Raw genomic sequence first — 8046 nt, forward strand, 5'->3', positions numbered from 1 at the left:
TGACGCTAGGTTGACGCTAGGTTTGCTTGATTATGGAATTGTTTTGTTTCTTGCTTACGCAATTGGAATCGATAACCTTGTAATTGTTTTGATTTGAGGCCTTAAATGGGCAGGACATAATGCCACTCGTGAGAATAATCTTGATCGGACGAGCGGCTGGATGTATTCTCTTCTTGCAAGAATTAAATGGTGATGTGACTACAGATGCCTTTTTTATTGAAAGCTGAATTGGAAATACCTAAGGATAAACCTACAATTGGATGAACCTAACATTTGGTCCTTCGAGCCTGTGGTCAAGATACCGAAGCAGAATCCAGGTCGCTTCCGTTCGATATCTGGAAAGACCGTGCACGGCGCTTAAATACCCTTTTCCGGGCTGGATAACTCGAAGGAGCGCCTGGGTTCTCGACGGTTTCGACGACTAACCCTCTGAAAGAGACATCTGGGGTCATATCTGGTAAGTCCACGTGAATGTCTGCGTTTGTTGACGGGTTCCAAATGCGCGAAGGGGCATTGCACGTGAGGTCCATTTTTTAAATGAGACTCGCGTCCAGGGGACTGCGTAAAAACCCTGGGTATACTAGTCGCTGCCAGGTAAAGAGACAGAGCATGAGTCTATAAAACTTGGGGCAGTTCGGGGTGTCCTGTGCCGCGGTCCGGAAAGGTACAAATATAACTCTGACAGTATATCAAGCTAGGGTATACATTTGTGTTGCGTGTGTTACGTGTTGCGTGTGTTACGTATGTCCTTCCGCGGAAAAGAAATTTGCTAACTGATAACTGAGTGCACGCGAGCTCCCTCCAAAGATGGGCAGCTCGAATGAAAAAGCGGCTAGCGACGACGATCCAAAACAGCGTCTGCCGTGTAGAGATTGGAAGTTTGTTGAAAGTCAAAGCGCAACAAGAGTTAAACACCTAAACTTATGGATAACCGAGTATGGGTTTACTGGACAGCTTAATATGCATAAAATACTGGATTTACAAGATAAAATGCGCGTTAAGCACAAGAGTAATCTGTGTAAAATGGATAATGATGGATATGAGGATACAAATTATTGGTTTTTGATGGCAAAAAAGCGTTGTGATGGGAACGTTAGTAAAATTGAGCGGAGTGAGAGCCAAAATGTTGATAACAGCGGGGCCGGAAAAGCAGAGCCTTCTGTCTTGTTTCACAGAAGGGAGGACGATGAGACAGGCGCGGTGGGAAAAAGAGGGGGCCTTAAAGAAAAAAAGCTAGAGGGGGGATTGTCGGGAAAAGCGGAGGAGACGCGGTTGTATCCGACGCTGCCCCCTCCGACATATGGGCCTGACCGGGTGACCAGGTCGGGGGGCCCCGTTGGGGATTGGTCAAAAACGTGGGGAAAAGCGCTATCCCCCCAGCCTGGGGCGCCGCCAATGTGGGGAAAAGCGCTATCCTCCCAGCCTGGGGCGCCGCCAATGACTGATATTTTTCCTGAACAATACCCCATGATCGAGGTCGCCAACCCTAATGTGGAGGATAAACAGCCCTCGACAATCTTGGTTCATAGAACTTGGACACAGGACGACGTGAAAAAGGCTATAGATGGCATCACGTCGCACAAAATTGATGTGGATGAATTTGTCCTACAAATGGAGGACATTAGGCGGTCGTATCACCTAAATGGAGTGGAAACACAGCAAATTTGGATGACCGCATTGAAAGGTGATTGGCATGTTATTAGAGGTGATTGGAGCCCAAAATTTGATGGTGGCTCCCTAGGTCATGACAGCCGTGAGTTAAACTTTAGGGTACTTGAGTTGATAGAACGGGCCAGGGGCAAATTTAAAACAAAGGCGAATTATACCGCTATTGGCAGAGCTAAGCAAAAGGATGATGAGCCTTTCGAGGAGTATAAAATCAGAATGACAGCTTGTTTTAAGGCTAACAGCGGCATCGCTGAGGACCACGCAGTGGGTAGCCTTTATCAGGAGCAGCTAAAAAATGTGCTCCATGCTCATTCAAACTATACCCTTAGAGAATGGATTGAAAAACATTGGGTGGATAGGCCCACAGGCACGCTTGAACAATACGTGAATCAGGCATTGCATGCTGAGGAGGTGCTAAAGAAAAAAGGGAAGAAAAAAGGGGGGTCATCCTCAAATGAGGATGGAATTTTTTACCAAGATAGAGGATGGGAACGTAAAAAATTTAATAATAACAGAGGGAGAAGATATATGGGGAAGACGGACAAACAACGGACGTTTGACAAAAGCGTCTGCTGGATCTGTGGAAAATTGGGACATATATCGCGTGATTGCCCAGATAACAGGGCCTCTGGAGGAGAGGCCCGGCCAGCATGACTAGCCGACAGGCCTGCTCAAAGTATAGTGAGTGAAAATTTTGAATATGAAGAAGTTGAGCTAAATTTAGCGGAAATACTGGCATTAGACACGATTAAACCTGAGATTACATTGTTCGTAAATGGGATACAATTAAAGTTTTTGTGTGATACCGGTGCTTGTAAAACTGCAATTCGAATGAGTGTTCCAGGAGCTAAACATACAGATCGGAGGGTATTTGTGACAACAGCAGGTGGTCAGGTTGCCGCCGTTTCGGAGACAGTTCCGGTTTGGATAAGAGATCCGGAAGGAGAGACATGTAAGATGTCTGTGTTGGTGGTGCCTGAATGTCCGGTCAATTTATTGGGTAGAGATGGTCTATTACAGCTGGACCTAGCTTTGGTCCCCTCCTCTAGTGGTAATATGTTGGTTAAAAGGCGAAAGGAAATTCTAAGTGGCCAATTAAATGTTTTGCAGGGATGCCAACCTGCGTTCTTTTATTATACGCTGGACTTGTCAGATAGTACGCAGACGGGGGTAGGAAGCGGGCTGTTGACTACGAGTGCTGATCTGATTGAGGCGCGGGAAGGTATTCAAAACATTGACTCCCTCCATGTGCTGATGTGGCGCAAAAGGACTTTGGGGCCTGATAAGACGTATGAGAACAAATTGGCACAAGCCGTTCCGGCCGAAATTAAAATAGACTACCTTTATACGGACGGTATTTCTACAGTTGTGGGGGGTGTTGAGTTGCCTGAGGGGTATAAAAACCTTTTTCTCGAATGGTCACCTCCACACATTGTATTATACAAACCATACAATCAAAGAAAGGAGGTGCTGCGTGACTTTGTACATATGGCCCGCGGGGCAACCGATTGGACGACATTGGACACGGGGCTTGAATATAACGAACATACGGAAACATACAGAAAAGCAGTGTTTCTCACTACGGGCGTAGGAGTGGGAATATACCTTCAGTGACTAGTGAAATCGACGAAGGAGATATATCTGTTATCGGATGAGGAGGAGGAACTGTTAGCGACGGTTCCTCCCGAGATATGGTCTAAAGGGCCTTCTGGTGTGGGACTCGTAAAAAGGGTGATACCGGTAAGAATTAGACCGAAAACTGAATTCAGGCCTTGTGTCCGACAATATCCATTAAAACCTGATGCTTTGGAAGGAATAAAACCGGTAATTGAGGATTTGTTAAAAGCAGGAGTGATTATTGAATGTGATGATTCACCTTGCAATTCTCCCATATTTCCAGTAAAAAAGGCGGCCCCTTCTGTGGGATTGAGAATGGTTCAAGATTTACAGGCGGTAAATTCTGCAGTGATTCAGCGTGCACCTTGTGTGCCGGACCCACACACACTTCTGAATAATTTAGATCCAGGTGCGACATTTTTTACGGTGATTGACATAAGTAACGCCTTTTTCTCCATCCCATTAGATCGAAGCAGTCGGTATTTGTTGGGTTAATTCTGGGATGTTACTATATGTTCATTTGGAATTAATGGAATAAAGCTGAAAGGAAGTTTTATTAAGGGGATCATGTGCAAATTTATAATATAGGGGGGAATGTTGGAGTAATCATTATTATAAATGTGTTTGCAATGAATACAAAGCCTTATAATATACATGCTTACTATATTAATCAATATATTTGCTTATTAGGAATAGTAATGCTCATCCTAAATGTGTAACTATATTAAACAATACATATATATATGTGTTGATCGCTTTTATGTTAGAGTTGAATTAATATGTGAAGACAAACGCTTACGCCAAGGTCGCTCTCCAGGACAGCTGGGTCCAGCGAGAGATACAAGTTCGCAAGGACATAAAACAATACACTGAGTTCTTGCTCCGAGGACTGAGTACTGGAAGATACACCTCAACCCTTTCCCCAGATGCAAGTTCGCAATGAAGATCGGTGAAGGACGCTTAAATTGTTGTTGGCTCAGCGGATGGCTATCAATCAACTCGCATATTTGTTTTTCCTTTGTGACGTTTGATATGGAATTGTTTTGTTTCTTGCTTACGCAATTGGATCGATTACTCGCATATTGTTTTAATTTGTGACGCTAGGTTGACGCTAGGTTTGCTTGATTATGGAATTGTTTTGTTTCTTGCTTACGCAATTGGAATCGATAACCTTGTAATTGTTTTGATTTGAAGCCTTAAATGGGCAGGACATAATGCCGCTCTTTAGAATAATCTTGTGGGGCGAGCGGCCGGATGTATTCTCTTCTTGCAAGAATTAAATGATGATGTGACTACAGATGCCTTTTTTATTGAAAGCTGAATTGGAAAAACCTAAGGATAAACCTACAATTGGATAAACCTAACATTATTGGTTTGCCTTCACGTTCGGAAGGAAAAAGTATACTTTTACGAGACTGCCGCAGGGATATTGTGAGAGTCCCACAATATATGCACAGGTAATGAGTAACAGTGTTGCGAGATTCCACCCGCCGGGGGGAAGCCAAATTATTGTGTATGTTGATGATGTATTAGTGGCGTCATCTACTTTGGAATCTTGTAAGATAGACACTGTAGCGTTGATAGGCCACCTGGCGGCCGAAGGCCACAAAATAAACAAAAACAAATTGCAGCTTTGAAAAGAACAAGTAAAGTATTTGGGACATAATCTCGTCAAAGGAGGGAAGAAAATTTTAGAAGACAGAAAAAAAGTGGTCTTAGACGCACCTAAGCCGCTAACTAAAAAACAGATGATGTCGTTTCTAGGGTTCACTAATTACTGTAGGGCATGGATTCCAAATTATGCGGAAATTGTTTCTCCCCTTGCTAAATTGATGAATGATGATGGTTTGAAAATGTGCTCGACTTTGAATTGGACAGCAGAGGCGGAAAATGCGTTTTGTACATTAAAACAGATGCTAGTAGCTAGCGGAACCTTAGCGCTGCCTAATTATAACAAGCCTTTTGTACAAATGGTAGACTGTAAAGGAGTGTATATGACGTCAGTGCTGACTCAAGAATTCGGGGGGAAGATGCGGCCGGTTGCATATTTTTCGTCTAGATTAGATAGGGTGGCCTGCGCACTTCCTCATTGTGTACGGGCGGTGGTGGCAGCTTCTATGGCAGTAGAAAGCAGTGCTACAATAGTGCTTTTTCATTCTTTAACCCTTAGGGTTCCACACGCAGTGGCTGCATTGTTGTTACAAACTAACATGAAATTTCTATCTCCAGCGAGGCATTTATCTTGTATAGCCATTTTACTGTCACAACCACATCTCACGCTCGAAAGATGTGCTAAAATTAATCCAGCTACTTTGTTGCCACTTCCTGAGGAGGGAGAACGTCATGATTGTCAAGGGATAGCCGAAGAGGCTACAAGGTGTAGGAAAGATTTGATGGACCAACCGCTGGACAGCGGTGAAGTCCTTTTTGTTGATGGTTCCGCTAGAAAAGATGATACGGGGAAAACTCAGACGGGGTATGCAGTTGTAACCGCAACTAGAATATTAAAGGCGGAGCCTTTGCCGTCCAATTACTCTGCGCAAGCGGCAGAGTTAATTGCATTGACGGAAGCATGCATTTTGATGGGCAACATGGACGTTACAATTTATACAGACAGTCAATATGCGTTCTCAACTTGCCACGTTTTCGCTAGTTATTGGGCAAATAGGGGTATGATATCTTCTACCGGCAAAGCAGTAACGCATTCCAAATTGTTACAACGGCTAATAGCTGCAGTTCGGCTCCCAAAACGAATCGCTGTTTGCAAGTGTGCGGCACACACTTCAAAACATGATCGGGTGTCCTTGGGGAATGCCTTTGCTGATAAAACGGCAAAGGAAGCTGCAAGGAAACCCTTTATTGGAATGGCAGACTCGGTATATGGAAAAAATGTCTTATCGGACGACATTTTAGCAAAAATGCAGCTACAATGCCCACAATCGGAATTCAAAACATGGATTGACAAAGGGGCAAAATTGCAAAATGGGGTTTATGCGAGCATTGAAGGCCAACCAATCTTACCAAAAAATTTGTTTAGATGGGCGGCCATTTTGAGTCATGGCAAAACGCATGTCTCGACGGCAAGAATGGTTGCTTTGGTGCAACGGCACTTCAAAACGTATGGATTTAATCTATATGCAAAAAATTTTTGTAGGGCATGTTTGACTTGTGCTCGACATAACCCCCAAGGGGGGATACGGCCAAAATGTGGGCAATTCCCAAAAACTACATATCCATTTCAAGGGATACATATGGATTTTATTGAATTAAGTAAAAGTGAGGGGAAAAGATACTGCTTAGTGATTGTAGAGGCCTTTTCAAAATGGGTTGAAATTTTCCCAACAAAAAACATAGATGCATTAACTGTAGCCAAAGCACTATGTAAAGATATCATTCCACGATATGGAATCCCAGAAACCATTTATAGTGATAATGGCACCCATTTTGTTAACAAAATAATTGATGGAATTGGCAAGAGGTTCCATATTTCGTTACGAAATCATTGCGCCTACCATCCACAATCGGCGGGCCTTGTAGAACGGATGAATGGAACTATAAAGAATAGACTAAAGAAATGCATGGAAGAAACAAAAAGGCCGTGGACGAAATGTATCGATTTAGTCAAATTATATATTAACATCACGAGTACAAACGGATTAACACCGTATGAAATCATGTTTGGTAGACCTTACAAATTGCCATTATTCACTACACAATGGGAATTGGATGACGAGGCAAATCTGGCTGACTACATGAGAAAATCTTTAGAAAAACGCATCGAACTTAAATTACCGGAAGGGGATTGTTTTTTTCAACAGGAAACGGACGAGACGACGGTGGTGCCAGGAGACTGGGTGCTGATACGCAGCATAAAAAAGAAACATTGGAGTGACGCAAAGTGGGAGGGGCCATACCAAGTGTTGCTAACGACACCAACAGCTATAAAGATAGCCGAGAGGGGAACTTGGATCCACCTTTCACACAGTAAGAAGGTTATCTCAGTTGAAACGTTTCAAGCTCCCTAAACAAAAATGGCAAAAACAATTATTGCTCTTGGGGCAATGGAATTAACGATTGTGACTCTTTTCCTCTCCACAGTAGGGCTACTTTCTCCAGTTGGAGAGAAAGGCGGATGCGTTTCATCTAAGGATACACCTTACGGGAGGGTAAAACGAGCAACAATAACATGGGACATAACATTACCTACTGAATCAAATTTCCAAACATGCATTCGAGATGACACCCCCAGACGATTAAACACACAAACAATGTTTTGTCTTTGTTGGAATAATCATTATTATAAATGTGTTTGCAATGCTTACTTAGGAATAGAAAGCCTTATTATAAACATGCTTACTATATTAATCAATATATTTACTTATTAGGAATAGTAATGCTCATCCTGAATGTGTAACAATATTAAACAATACATATATGTGTTGAACACTGTGCTTTTATGTTAGAGTTATTGGCATTAATAAAAGCAATTTTAATGCATGCCTTGGTAAAGTAAGGACTGGTTCACATCAAGAGGACAGGGCATGGAGAGGTCTCACAACAATTGCTCTTGGGAACTGCGAACGGTTTTCGGCTTCGGAGGACTCAGGACAGGTGCTCTTGGGAACTGAGGACTGTTTACGGCTTCGGAAGATGGACTCACAACAAGCGCTCTTGGGAACCAAGGACTGTTTTGGGAAGCCCCTCTTCGCTGAAGGGTTCGCATCGAAACTCGCTTGGGAAGATTCGACAGGTCCTACAATT

This window comes from Stigmatopora argus, chromosome 20 (genome assembly GCF_051989625.1).
Source record: "Stigmatopora argus isolate UIUO_Sarg chromosome 20, RoL_Sarg_1.0, whole genome shotgun sequence".
NCBI classification, from domain to species: domain Eukaryota; kingdom Metazoa; phylum Chordata; class Actinopteri; order Syngnathiformes; family Syngnathidae; genus Stigmatopora; species Stigmatopora argus.